A 15,971-nucleotide genomic window follows, 5' to 3' on the forward strand; every position below is an offset into this window, starting at 1 on the left:
ATGTTATTGATGTGTAATGTGGCAAAAGAGTATGATATTTAGGTTCATGTTGATGTTGCTTATGCAGATTCAACTTGTATTTGTCCTGAATTAAGACCTTACCATTGAGGATTGAGGATCGTGTAGTGAAGCACTTACAAGGCAAGAAGATCGTTTCAGTGAAAATTGTTTGGGGAGGTCCTGTTGGTGGCAGTGTGACGTGGGAACTCGAGAGTAAGATTAAAGAGTCTTATCCATAGCTTTTCCCGTCAGGTAATTTTCAAGGAAGAAAATTCTTTAAGCGAGGAGAGTTGTAATACCCCGACTTAATTAGCCTTTTATTTGATTATTTATTTGATTTGATTGATTAAATTATTTAAATAATTATTTTATGGGATTTATGACGTGTTTGATTGGTATCGACATTTGTGGTAAAATGTGTTGATTTAATTAGTATTTGTGGGAATTAATTATTTAAATAATGAGAAATTAGTAGAAAGTTGAAAGAATATTAAGAGGTGAGTAAAAATTGTAAATAATGGGAATTGGATGGTTAGTGGAGATAACTCGTGTTTGAGTTGGTCAAAAGTTGAATTATGAGAAGTTAATTAAGTTATCTTATATATATTTAGAAAATTAGAAGAAATAAGGGGTTTTGAGTGTTTTTTGTCGGAATGTGAAAAATAGGAGAAGAGGAGAGCTAGGTCTTGGAGGAGTGGACCTTAGAGATTGCTTGAGAGCTTGCTTTTGCTAGATTTACAAGGTAGGGGAGATTATTCATCTAAGGGTGCCTTGATCATGAAAGGATATAGAGGTTTCCCTTAACCTCTAAAGTGTTTTTTTCTATATTTCTTAATATGAATATGATAGATGATGTTTATGATTATGTTTTCACCATGAATTGATGTGATGACTGTGTTTAATGTTGTATTGTTTTGTGTTTCATGAGCAAATTGATTAAATGATAAATTTGTGTTGAAATTGGGTGCTTTAGGGTATGAACATAACCTTGAGTCTATGATTAAATGGTAAATTAAGGTGTTAATCTATGTTAAATTAACATGTTTAATGTGATATACTGTATATATGATGAATTATGTGCAATTGGGTGTTTTGAGGATCGAAATCGGGGCTTTGGAAGTGCTATAATGGTGAAAATCGTGTTTTTTTTTACGTTTATGTACAATGGTAACCGGTTAACGCATTGGTGTAACCGTTACACCTGAAGCTGATAAAAAAAATTGAATTTTTTATGACTGTAATCGGTTACGCATTTTGGTTAACCGATTACAGCTGTTGTGTTTTCTAGAAATATTGATTTTTTTGTTTCCAATCGTTTTTAGCGTAACTTTAGTTTCGTAACTCCAAATGAGGATCTGTTTGAAGCTACCTCGTGAGATATTTGATGTGTGAATGTATGTTTAATGTTTGAATATATGTTATAAATTGTATGTATAACTACGTGAATTATTATACATGTTTGCTTATGATTGATGAGACGAGTGGTTCGGAGTGAGAACTACTCGTAATGCATTTAATATATGATGGATTACAGTCAGAGTGGGGTTGTAATCATTTATATGCTATTGTTGTTGTGTGATTGCTTACATTCAGAGCAGGGTTGTATTCAATGTTGTGTTATTTCCATTGCATTGTTATATGTCATGCATCATATGTTGTCTTTATTGTGAAAGAGGTCAGTCACGAGTTCAGAGTGGAGACTAGTGACTTGTACCAAGATCAGAGTGGGGGCTTGAAGTTCAGAGTGGGGATTCGAAATTCAGATGTTGAAAACTGGTTTGTATGAAGAATCAAATTTTGAGTCGGTACCGCATGCATATAGAGTTGAGTTGTGAGCCTGGTTCAGAGTGGGGACCGTGACGAGCATGATTTGAGTCGATGTTGTATTGTATTACACAATGATTATGAAAATGAGATGCTTGTGTATTAATGAATACTCTTGTATGATTTGCGTGATTGGTGATTGATCGTGATGCGGGTGAAATATGAATATGTGATTTTATGGTGCATGTTGATATGTGCATGAATTGTGATGTGTGAATCTACTCTGATTATTTTGTGCACCAATTATTATTTGAATATATTCTCACCTGTTTTTTGTGTTGTTGCAACTATGCTCCTCTGAAGTACAGAATATCAGGTACCTGAGTAGGAGCTTGATGTTGAGAATTTCGTTGTGCCTCTTTAGTTGATTGTCGATCGAGTCTTATAGTTGGAGTCTCTCTGATATGTGACATTAGGGGGTTTAGCTGTTCTTTTATTTATTTTATGTTGTATATATTTTCGTTGCTTTGGATGTCGAACCACTTTTCAAACTTATTGATGTTAAGGCTTTCTATGCCAACTAATTCATAATTCCGATGCTTATCAAATGAGTTGTTTTTTAAATTATGAGGTTCATATATATCTAGTTAATGTATGATTGGCATACTACTTTGAGGATTTATGTGTTATACGCATTTTATTTAATTATTTATCGTGTCGGGAAATAGGGTGTTACACTTAGTCTGTGAATTTATCTCATTTCTACATCTATCAAATATGTCAAATTACCATAATCCTTTTCGAGATTTTGAACATGTTTTGAAGAGAGAGAGTGATCATAATCTTGTGGATTTATTCCTGAGATTCTTCCAAACCAAGCTTGGTAGATTTATAGGTTATCTAAATCTTGAACATAAAATAAACTAAGTCCCAAAACATCTGATAAGCAAGTCGAACTCACCCCTTCAATCAAAGTTATCAAAATATCAAAACCATAGCTAGGTTATGTTATACTTAGAAATTTCATACCTTTATATCACACATTTATTTACCAAAATTCTCATGCTAACAATAGATTAATTCAATCTATTCTTTAGAATTTTAGTTTTTTTTCTTGAGATTTTTCGGTGCTAAAAAGTAAGAAAAAAGTGCAGGCAAAGAGAATGTTTGAACCTTCTTTAAAATGACACAAGGCACTTTGACTTCTGTGGTTTCATCAAGAATATTTCTATAACCAAATGGGATATGTCGGAGAACCCTAAATTTATGCGATATTGTTTGATTATGATCAAGTCAACTAATATTTGAGTAAAAAATAATAATTGATCTATTGTTGAGGAGGTGATATTATTGTTATTCAAATAATGGGTTAGTTTCTTCTACAATAACTTATCCTCGTTAGGAATCAAGTTGATTATTACCAACTAAGATCTCATTACGATAGACACAAGAAAGGACATTTTGTAAGTTGGAAAAACAAGAAGTAATATGATGCAACGCATCTGAGTCTTCAAACTAAGCCTGAGACTCTAAACCTTGTGGTACTTTGAGAATATCTTGATGAGTCAAGAGTGTAGTGGCCTGAGTGGAAGTAGCGGCTTGACTTGTCTGACTCACATGGTTTTGATTTTTTTAGCTGAATTAGATAATAGTCCTTGAGATTTCACTAGTGCAAGCACAAAGTATTCATCAAATTTATGCTAAGAATACTTGATTGCATGACCATACTTGATGCAAAGTTGGCAGATTAGTCTATAGTATTATCTTGTCTTTCACGACCCATGCCTCTAAAGCCACGAATTCCACCACAAAAATGTTGATAGGAGCCTGATCCAACTTCATTCCTACCAAAGAAATTGTTGGACACGACTTGAGCTACAATTTTTGTTGCACTTGAGTTGAGAGCTCTTGACGATACTTATCCAACAGAACTCCTTAAACATAGAGCAATACTTTTACATCATAGAAGTCTGTAAATTCCACTTTACCATAAATCATCGTAATGAATGGATAATATTCTTTAGGCAAACCTTAAAGAATCACACGAATTTGATCTCTCTCTTATATTCCTTTTAAAATCATTATATTTATATTATAATTATAATTACCATTGTTTTTGATTTTTTTAACTATACAGTGGTTTTCTCGTAAAAATAGTAATAATAAAGATTTTTACAAATTAGTACGTGCATTTCTAAAATTCAAACAACTCCAAGTTAAAATTTAAAATTCTTACTCATTAATTGGAGATTGGAGATTTAAAATAAAATTGAAGTCAAAAAAATATTTTAGAAGGATATTTAAAAAATATATTTTTGCAAAATTAAAAAATAAAAGGATTAAAAAATAAAAAAAAATATTTAAATTAACTTTATAGATGTCCATTAAGAAATATTAATGGAAGGATTAAATTAATTTTTTTAAAGCAATAGATCACTAATGTATTGATGGAAAATTTTATCCATCCATTAACAACCAACTAGAATTCATTTAATCCATTAATTTTGTCATCCTTAAATGGCTTGTATGTTATAAAGATAAATATACAATTAATATATATCACACTTCAACCCTCCTAAAACCAAATCAACAAGAATAGTGAATCCTCTAGACCTTGAAGAATTCAAAAGACAAGGCTACATGATGATTGATGTTCTAACAGATTACTACAAAAACATTGAAAAATATCCTGTTTTAAGCAAAGTTGAACCTGGTTACCTTGCAAAAAAACTACCATTTTCACCTCCATTTCAATCAGAATCCATTGAATCAATACTTGAAGATGTTTAACAACATATAATCCTTGGAATCGCACATTGGATGAGTCCAAACTATTATGCTTATTTCCCTAGTAGTGGTAGCATAGCAAGATTTATTGGTGAAATGTTAAGCAATGGATTCAATGTTGTTGGATTCAATTGGTTATCCTCACCAGCTGCAACTGAGCTTGAAACCATTGTTATGAATTGGCTTGGAAAAATGCTAAACTTACCAAAATGTTTCATTTTTTCATCAAATTTTAAAGGTGGTGGTGGTGTTTTGTTAGGTACAACATGTGAGGCTATTTTGTGTACATTAGTGACTGCAAGAGATGAAAAACTTTCTCAAATTGGAAAAGAAAATATTGGAAAACTTGCTGTTTATTGTTCTGATCAAACACATAGTGCGCTTCAAAAAGCAACTCGAATTATTGGAATTCATGCACAAAATTTTAGAGTCATAAAAACTAAAGGGTCAACTTTTTTTTTCTTTGTCTCATGAGTCTTTTCTTTCTATCATTTTTTTAGATGTTGAAAATGGTTTGGTTCCTTGTTTCTTATGTGCAACGGTTGGTACAACCGCAACAAACGCTATTGATCCTATAAAGTCATTATGTAATGTGGCAAAAGAGTATGATATTTGGGTTCATGTTGATGCTGCTTATGCAGGTTCAACTTGTATTTGTCCTTAATTCAGACATTACATTGATGGAATTGAAGATGTAAATTCTTTTAGTTTTAATGCTCATAAATGGTTTTTGACTAACTTAGCATGTTGTTGTCTTTGGGTGAAAGATCACAGTGCTTTGACAAAATCATTGTCAACATATCCTAAATATTTACATAACATTAATTCTGATTCAAAGGAAGTGATTGATTACAAAGATTGACAAATGCCCTTGAGTAGGAAATTTAATTCACTCAAACTATGTATTGTTATTCGAAGTTACGGTGCCGAAAATCTCAAGAAGTTTCTTAGGAATTGTAACACCCTTCTACCCAAACGACATATTTAGATAGATTATCAGAGTACAACATGTAGAAGAGTTTACATTTCTTACAACATAATACTTTTATCACATCACAACAAAAAAACATATTATTTATTTTATTAAAACTTCGCAGCGGACTACAACACCAATATTATCATTCATCATATAACAATTAATAATAATGTTTCAACATTATCTCAACAAAACATCTCAGCACTATTAGTCATCATAAACAACGTAAATAATAACCAATTATCTATCGAATCCCATAACCCCGGTGTCACATGACCAGAGCATTTGACTCGACTCCGCAGAATAACTCTACACTTATTCTTCAAACCTCAACAATAGCTACTCTTCTTTATCTGCACATTGCTCATCATAGATGAACATAAACACATGCAGAAGGGGTGAGAATTACATTATTAAATAATAATATAACGACAGAAATATAAACATAAATATATTTCACATATGCCAACACAGCTCATCATAATCATCATAATCATCATACTCATGAACATCGACAAAACAACATATCAAATGCAATGCACACACCCATGCATGACTCAACACGACTCGGTATACCCATTTTGTGACCAACTATAGGATCACCACTCCCAGATTCATCACCATAGAATCCGAGTTCCCCGCAAGGAACCAAGCCTCTCAACAAGCCCGGAGTCAACAACATCATTGGAACTCAGTCCGTTCATCACTAGGCATCGGCCTTTCATGAATGCATGCACATCAAACATGCATCATAATCAACATAGCAACAACAGCATCATATAGTCATGTTATCATCATCATTAATAACATGACACACACTCAACAAAACAACAACAATATTACAACGATATCACATCGTTACATAACACATTTATAACTAAACACGTAAATTCAACATCTCATCATCATAAACACCTCATACACAATCATATAATCACTATTAATTGTTTATAACACAAGTACAGCGACTTACTAAGAGTCTCGCAACTCAACGTACCCAAAACTCGCCAACATCAACTTCTGCACAGCACAGTTCGCGCCGCGCAGCAGGGTTCGCGCCGCGAACGGTGCGTTCCAGAACTCCTCTGGATTCTGCCCAGTTCGCGCCGCGAACTGGGCTTCGCGCCGCGAATCGCGCGCGAACAGAAGCCCTCTGCTACAGAACCTAGCGCAGCTTTGCTTCTCTACTTGCCATAACTCATACTCCACAGCTAACAACCCAATATCAACATTTAACAGTCATACATACACAACATACTTCGGTTATAAAGCATATAACTCAACGAAACTCACAAATCGGGGATTTCCATCAAAACCCCAACTTTCCCAATCTCCCTAAAATCCCCAAAATCCATCAACAATCCAACATATATCATGAATTTGCTCGCATATTATCGTTTAATAAGGTTCAGACCCCTTACCTCTTTGGATTGAAGGAAGCTCTGAGCAATCTTTGGCCTTTCCCTCTTCCTTCTCTTTCTCTTCAGCATTCCTCCCTTTTTCTGACTCTGAAGCAACAATACGTGAAAACACCCTAAGTTCTCACTTTGGCCTCTTTTTATCCCAATTCCACTTTTACCCTTCCACTCTTCATATTCCATTTATTTATTTAATTGTTATTAAATAATTAACATCTATAATAATAATAATAATAATTCCCAATATTATTTAATAAATCATTTTACCTTCCAATAATCATATTAAAATAATATTTGAATTAGTCCAACAATATTCGGGGTGTTACAACTCTCCCCCACTTTAGAAGTTTTCGTCCTCGAAAACATACCTCAAGCAAATAGAGCCGGATACGACTCCTTCATCTGATCTTCACGCTCCCAAGTCAAGCTCTCACCAGCTGGACCTCCCCAAACAACTTTCACTAGAGCAATCTTCTTACCTCTCAGGGTCTTCTCTTCTCGGTCATCTATCCGAATTGGCAACACCTCAACGGTCAAATTATCCCTCACCTGGATATCATCCAACTGAACAACCTGCGAAGGATCTGCAATATATTTTCTCAACTGAGATACATGAAACACATCATGCAGATTAGAAAGCGACGGCGGTAAAGCTATCTGATACGCCACTTCCCCAACCCTCTTCAAAATCTGATACGGACCCACAAACCTCGGAGTAAGCTTTTTAGACTTTAAAGCTCTACCCACACCTGTCGTCGGAGTAACTCTCAAGAACACATGATCTCCCTCTTGGAACTCAAGTGCCTTTCTCCTCTTATCATGATAACTCTTCTGACGACTCTGAGAAATCTTCATTTTCTCCTGAATCATCTTAACCCTTTCAGTCGTCTGCTGCACAATCTCAGGTCCGAGTACAACCCTCTCACCTGATTCATACCAACACAATGGAGTTCTACACCTCCTACCATACAATGCTTCATACGGAGCCATACCGATGCTAGCATGAAAACTATTATTATAAGTAAACTCCACCAACGGCAAATAACTATCCCAAGAACCACTCTGCTCTAACACACAAGCTCTCAACAAATCCTCCAAGGATTGGATAGTTCTTTCGGTCTGACCATCAGTCTGAGGATGATAAGCTGAACTCAACCTCAACTTAGTTCCCAACGCTTTCTGCAAACTTTCCCAAAATCTAGAAGTAAATCTGGGATCCCTATCAGACACAATACTGGATGGAATACCATGCAGCCTCACTATCTCCTCAATATACAACTCTGCCAACTTCTCTAAAGAGTGATTAATCTTCATCGGCAAGAAATGCGCCGACTTAGTCAATCGATCCACAATCACCCAAATAGAATCATTACCTTTCGTCGTCCTCGGCAATCCCGTCACAAAATCCATGGAAATGCTATCCCACTTCCATTCAGGAATCTTCAAAGGTTGCATCATACCTGCCGGTTTCTGATGTTCAATCTTTGACTTCTGACAAGTCAAACAGGCATACACAAACTTAGCAACATCTCTTTTCATACCAGCCCACCAAAACAACTTCTTCAAATCTTGATACATTTTAGTTGCACCTGGATGGATACTCAATCCACTCCTATGGCCCTCTTCAAGAATACTCTTTTTCAATTCAGACACCTCAGGAACACAAACTCTACCTTTAAATCGCAGGATACCATTCTCATCAATCTCAAAATTACCACCATTACCCTGGTTAACCATAGTAATATGATCAACTAGAGCGACATCAACTTGCTGACCATTCCGAATATCTTCCAGAATCCCACTAGTCAACTTCAGCATACCCAACTTTACACTATCAGCGGAAACTTCACAACCCAAACTCATATCACGGAACTGTTCAATTAACTCAAGCTCTCGAACCATCATCATAGACATATGTAGAGACTTTCTACTCAGCGCATCTGCAACTACATTAGCCTTACCGGGATGATAACTCAATTCAAAGTCAAAATCCTTCAGTAATTCTAACCACCTTCTCTGCCTCATATTTAACTCTTTCTGATCAAACAGATACTTCAGACTCTTGTGATCACTGAACACTTCGAATCTGGAACCATACAGATAATGTCTCCACATTTTCAACACAAATACAACAGCTGCAAGTTCTAGATCATGCGTAGGATAATTCCTCTCATGAACTTTCAACTGTCTAGAAGCATAAGCTACAACTTTACCATTCTGCATCAAAACACCACCAAGACCCATCAAAGAAGCATCACAATAGACAACGAAGGACTCACCAGGATTAGGCAAGATCAACACTGGAGCACTGGTCAACCGCCTCTTCAACTCAACAAAACTCGCTTCACAAGCGGCATCCCACACATACACTTGACCCTTCTTAGTCAACTGCGTCAACGGCAATGCCAACTTAGAGAAGCCCTCAATAAATCTGCGATAATAACCAGCTAACCCCAGAAAGCTGCGTATCTCAGTAGCAGACTTCGGAGTCTCCCACTGTAATACAACATCAACTTTAGCCGGATCAACAGAAATCCCACCACTCGAAATCACATGGCCAAGGAAACTCACTTCCTTCAACCAGAACTCACATTTAGATAACTTTGCATATAATTTCTTTTCTCTTAACACCTGCAAAACAATTCTCAGATGTCCTGCATGCTCTTCTTCCGTCTTAGAATATATCAATATATCATCTATGAACACCACAACAAAATTATCAAGGTACGGATGAAATATACGATTCATATATTCCATAAACACACCTGGAGCATTAGACACACCGAACGGCATCACAGTGTATTCATAATGACCATACCTCGTACGGAAAGCAGTCTTCGCAATATCATCTGACTTCACTCGGATCTGATGATAACCCGACCGCAAATCAATCTTACTGAAAACATGAGCTCCAACCAACTGGTCCATCAAATCATCAATCCTCGGCAATGGATACCGATTCTTGATAGTCACCTTATTCAACTGCCGATAATCGACACACAACCTCATCGTACCTTCTTTCTTCTTCACTAACAATACTGGTGCACCCCAAGGAGAAACACTTGGACGCACAAACTTCTTCTCAAGCAATTCTTCAAGTTGCTTCTTCAATTCAACTAATTCAGTTGCCGACATTCTATAAGGAGACATCGACACTGGACTCGTACCTGGTACTAAGTCAATGGCAAATTCGACTTCCCGTTCTGGAGGTAATTCACTTACATCCTCCGGAAACACATCCTGAAATTCACAGACAACAGGCAAATCTACACTCACCACTTTCTTATCCGATTGCAGAGACGCAAATAAAGCGAATATCTGAGCTTCATCTTTCACAAATTCCCCCACCTGCCTAGCAGATAGAAATCTTGCCTCATCATTCTCACCAACTTCAGAAAACCGCACCGTCTTACTATAGCAGTTGATAAACACGCCATAGAATTCTAGCCAATTCATTCCCAGAATAATATCAATTTGGTGCAAGGGTAAGCACACCAAATCAACTACGAACTCTCTCTCAAAGATCGTCAAACGACAACCTCGACAGACAACAGAAGTCTTCACAGAACCATTAGCAGGAGTATCTATCACCATACTTCCGCCTAGGGACGACATAATCACACCAATCCTGGTCGCACACTCATACGAAATAAACGAATGAGTAGCACCAGTGTCAACAATAGCAAGCAATTCAACATTATTAATCAAGCAAGTACCTTTAATCAGATTATCTTCTTTAGGAGCTTCAGCCCCACTCAGAGCAAACACCCTACCAGTAGTATGAGCTGCAGTAGCCGCCTTCTTCGGTTTCGAGCACTGCAAACTGATATGGCCTTTCTCGCCACAATTAAAACATGTCGGACCAGCATCCTTACATTCCGTAACTCTATGACCGGCCTGACCGCATCGGAAACATCTCAGCACTTTCTTGGTACAGCTATCCGCACGGTGGCCTGGCTCGCCACACTTGAAACATTTACCAGCTATGAGAGATCCTCCCCCACTTGGCTTCTTCTCATCTACCACTTTCTGCTTACCTTTACCATTCGGAGATGCATAAGGACCACCACGATCCTTATTCTTCTTCTCACTAAGACTCTTGTAATGGGCAGTCCTAGCCTTGCTATCTTCCTCAAATATCCTGCACTTATTAACCAGTGTAGGAAACCTACGAATCTCCTGGTAACCAATGCCTTGTTTGATCTCGGGACGCAACCCGTTCTCAAACTTGACACACTTGGATCCCTCAGCACCAGCGTCATTATAATGAGGACAATACTGCACCAGCTCCTCAAACTTCGAAGCGTAATCAGCAACAGACATGTTACCCTGCTTCAGTTCTAGAAATTCCATCTCCTTCTTACATCGCACATCAGCAGGAAAATATTTCTCCAGAAAGACCGTCTTGAACCTTTCCCAAGTCATCTCAGCACCTGGTACTTCGATTCTCTGGCGAGTGTTATCCCACCAGTTCTCAGCCTCCTCAGATAACATATGCGTACCAAACTGCACCTTCTGCGCTTCAGTACACGTCATCACCCGGAAAATCTTCTCAATTTCCCTCAGCCAAATCTGAGCACCATCTGGATCATAGCGCCCTTTGAATGTAGGAGGGTTATTCTTCAGAAACCTTCCCAAATTCTTAAACTCGTCGACCGGCGGATTCTGCTGCGCCTGCATAGCCTGCGCCATAGCAGCCAAAGCCTCAACAATCGCACGGTCATTTTCTCCAGCCATACTCTGCACAACACAACCACAACCGTTAAATATCGACAGTGTCATTTACACTAATCGACCAACAGGGAAAACCTCACATTATGACTCGACTGGACTGACCATGCTCTGATACCACTAATGTAACACCCTTCTACCCAAACGACATATTTAGATAGATTATCAGAGTACAACATGTAGAAGAGTTTACATTTCTTACAACATAATACTTTTATCACATCACAACAAAAAAACATATTATTTATTTTATTAAAACTTCGCAGCGGACTACAACACCAATATTATCATTCATCATATAACAATTAATAATAATGTTTCAACATTATCTCAACAAAACATCTCAGCACTATTAGTCATCATAAACAACGTAAATAATAACCAATTATCTATCGAATCCCATAACCCCGGTGTCACATGACCAGAGCATTTGACTCGACTCCGCAGAATAACTCTACACTTATTCTTCAAACCTCAACAATAGCTACTCTTCTTTATCTGCACATTGCTCATCATAGATGAACATAAACACATGCAGAAGGGGTGAGAATTACATTATTAAATAATAATATAACGACAGAAATATAAACATAAATATATTTCACATATGCCAACACAGCTCATCATAATCATCATAATCATCATACTCATGAACATCGACAAAACAACATATCAAATGCAATGCACACACCCATGCATGACTCAACACGACTCGGTATACCCATTTTGTGACCAACTATAGGATCACCACTCCCAGATTCATCACCATAGAATCCGAGTTCCCCGCAAGGAACCAAGCCTCTCAACAAGCCCGGAGTCAACAACATCATTGGAACTCAGTCCGTTCATCACTAGGCATCGGCCTTTCATGAATGCATGCACATCAAACATGCATCATAATCAACATAGCAACAACAGCATCATATAGTCATGTTATCATCATCATTAATAACATGACACACACTCAACAAAACAACAACAATATTACAACGATATCACATCGTTACATAACACATTTATAACTAAACACGTAAATTCAACATCTCATCATCATAAACACCTCATACACAATCATATAATCACTATTAATTGTTTATAACACAAGTACAGCGACTTACTAAGAGTCTCGCAACTCAACGTACCCAAAACTCGCCAACATCAACTTCTGCACAGCACAGTTCGCGCCGCGCAGCAGGGTTCGCGCCGCGAACGGTGCGTTCCAGAACTCCTCTGGATTCTGCCCAGTTCGCGCCGCGAACTGGGCTTCGCGCCGCGAATCGCGCGCGAACAGAAGCCCTCTGCTACAGAACCTAGCGCAGCTTTGCTTCTCTACTTGCCATAACTCATACTCCACAGCTAACAACCCAATATCAACATTTAACAGTCATACATACACAACATACTTCGGTTATAAAGCATATAACTCAACGAAACTCACAAATCGGGGATTTCCATCAAAACCCCAACTTTCCCAATCTCCCTAAAATCCCCAAAATCCATCAACAATCCAACATATATCATGAATTTGCTCGCATATTATCGTTTAATAAGGTTCAGACCCCTTACCTCTTTGGATTGAAGGAAGCTCTGAGCAATCTTTGGCCTTTCCCTCTTCCTTCTCTTTCTCTTCAGCGTTCCTCCCTTTTTCTGACTCTGAAGCAACAATACGTGAAAACACCCTAAGTTCTCACTTTGGCCTCTTTTTATCCCAATTCCACTTTTACCCTTCCACTCTTCATATTCCATTTATTTATTTAATTGTTATTAAATAATTAACATCTATAATAATAATAATAATAATTCCCAATATTATTTAATAAATCATTTTACCTTCCAATAATCATATTAAAATAATATTTGAATTAGTCCAACAATATTCGGGGTGTTACAAATGCCCTTGAGTAGGAAATTTAATTCACTCAAACTATGTATTGTTATTCGAAGTTACGGTGCCGAAAATCTCAAGAAGTTTCTTAGGAATCATGTGGAAATGGCTAAAATATTTGAAGGCTTTGTAAGGAAAGATGGGAGGTTTGAAATTGTTGTGCCGACAAGATTCTCTTTGGTTTGCTTTAGGATTTCTCCATTAGCAATTAACATTGATAATGGTTGTGAAGGTACTATATTGAAAAAATGACTAATGATGGATATTTTGTGAATGAAGTGAATCCTAAATTACTAGATTCTATTAATGATGGAGCTTTTGTTATCAGATGTGCTATTGGTTCAACCTTAACAGAGGAGCATCATGTGAATATGACATGGAAATTGGTGCAAGAACATGCAAGTTTTATATTATGTACTTCTTTCAACTTATGTTAATACATAAACAAAAATAACTAGTTATACACTAACTATTCTTTGATCAAATAAAAAATGTAATCATATTTATTGTTGGTTTTTTAGGGAACAAGCAAGCTTGCGATACTCAAACTGGATGAAGGGTTTCATCTCAAGTTGCTCATTTTTTGTCTAGTGTCTCTTTATCTTTGTACTCGTCAAATATAGCAATCATTTGAAGGTTTTCATCTCAGAATAATATTTTATTTACTTTATAATAATCTCTCAAATTTGATCTATCGGTTGTTTAATTTTCATCTATCATTGCATAAAGTAAATGTATGTATGAGTGTGAGTGTGAGAGAGCCTACGTACTTGTTACTCCCTCAATTTCAAAATGAGGTCGTTTAAAGTTTTTGCACATATTAAAGAATGTAATGATATTGTCATAAGACATTAAGGGTTCTTGCTATGCCCCCCTACCGGATTAAACCGCCCTCACTCCGAATATCAATTTGGGTGCGAGGAAAATTCAATTTTTAATTATGAGGTGGGGCGGAGGAAGATAGTACTTAAGGGTGTTTGTGGTGCAATTAGGATGGTTTTGAATGTAAAAGTCATTTGAACCGCAAGAGAAAAAAGCATGTGGTTTGGTTTTTTTTGGTTGACTTTAAGGTATAAAACAGAATAAACCAAAACAAATCGATGTGGTTTGGGTTGACTCGGTTGGTTTGTTTTTTTAAAAAAAAATGTATTGAGACATATATACACCTATAGAGAACAACATAAGTTTATGTTTAGACATTCATACATTATTAAATAACAATAAAACTCGTCATATTTAGACAAAAACCTCTCAGTCAATATACAAGAATCATATTAGACCAAAGTGGAATAAAAACATAAAATAGTATCATAAAACAATACCAAAAGCATTATAATAAAACAGAAGAAAAAACCAGAGAGGAGAGACTAGAGAAGATGAAAAAGAAAGAATAGAAAATATGCGAGATTAGAGAAGAAATGTGCGATAAAACATATTTGGAGGAGAGAATAGTATCATAAAAATGAGAAGATGAAAAAGAAAGAACATAAGTGATGAGTGCTTAGAGTAGAAGAGACGTACATAGCAAAGAAGATGAGAAAAATGTGCATATTAATAGGAGAGATTTGAAAAGGTTGAAACTGAAACTCTAAGTGTGAGTAAGAGAAATTCGTTTGTAATTGTAAGCTTAAAGCATATTAGGTTTGACTTTTTGGTTGGATGTGGGATAAGTGAAGTTTGAGTTTTAACATAATACGGTTTGGTTTAGTTCGGTTGCAAAATACAAACCGCAAACCAAAAAGAACTGCGCAGTTTTGTTATAAAATGACGCAAACACATCCTAAGCAAATGCGATTTTTAGTGGTTTCAGTTTGATTTGATTTACGATTTTCTATTAAGTTGGTTCGGTTTTGAACACCCATACTAGTACCCGCTCCACACACACACCCTATTCTCGTTCTGATCTATTAAATTTATTTTATTATCTTTATTTTTAATAATTTTACTCTACCTTTATTTTTTTAATCTTTAAGATAATAAATTTATTCAAATTATTAAAAAATTTTAAAATATAATTTATTAAAAATGACCAAATATTATCATTATTATTAAAATAAATAAATATTTAGTTTTATTTTTTATTTATATTGCTATGAAAAAAAATATGTATTTTTAAAAATATGTAGTTTATGTGGGTGGATGCGGAGTAAAGACGAAGAAATATGTTCCTGTTGGAGACGGAGGTGTATGATCATTTGTTATCTCCTATCAAAAGCAGGATTGGTACAAGAAAATGGAATTGGAACTGATAATGCTTAAATCCGCCTTCACATCTGCCCCGCCCTATAGTTATGTCTAGTCTAAGGTGGAAAGAAATAGGTTCGAACCGAATTTTATTTAAATATATCAGATTTAATTTTTAAAAATTAAGGTCCCTATTATTTATAAAAGATTTATTTTGAGTATGATA

General features: G+C 36.1%; 1 pseudogene; it reads left to right on the forward strand.

The window, feature by feature from the left end:
• The window catches only part of LOC127137922 (tyrosine decarboxylase 1-like), a 108,763-nt pseudogene extending 93,011 nt beyond the window's left edge, over positions 1-15,752 (forward strand).
• Positions 15,753-15,971: the final 219 nt, after the last annotated feature.

Source organism: Lathyrus oleraceus, chromosome 4 (genome assembly GCF_024323335.1).
Source record: "Lathyrus oleraceus cultivar Zhongwan6 chromosome 4, CAAS_Psat_ZW6_1.0, whole genome shotgun sequence".
NCBI classification, from domain to species: domain Eukaryota; kingdom Viridiplantae; phylum Streptophyta; class Magnoliopsida; order Fabales; family Fabaceae; genus Lathyrus; species Lathyrus oleraceus.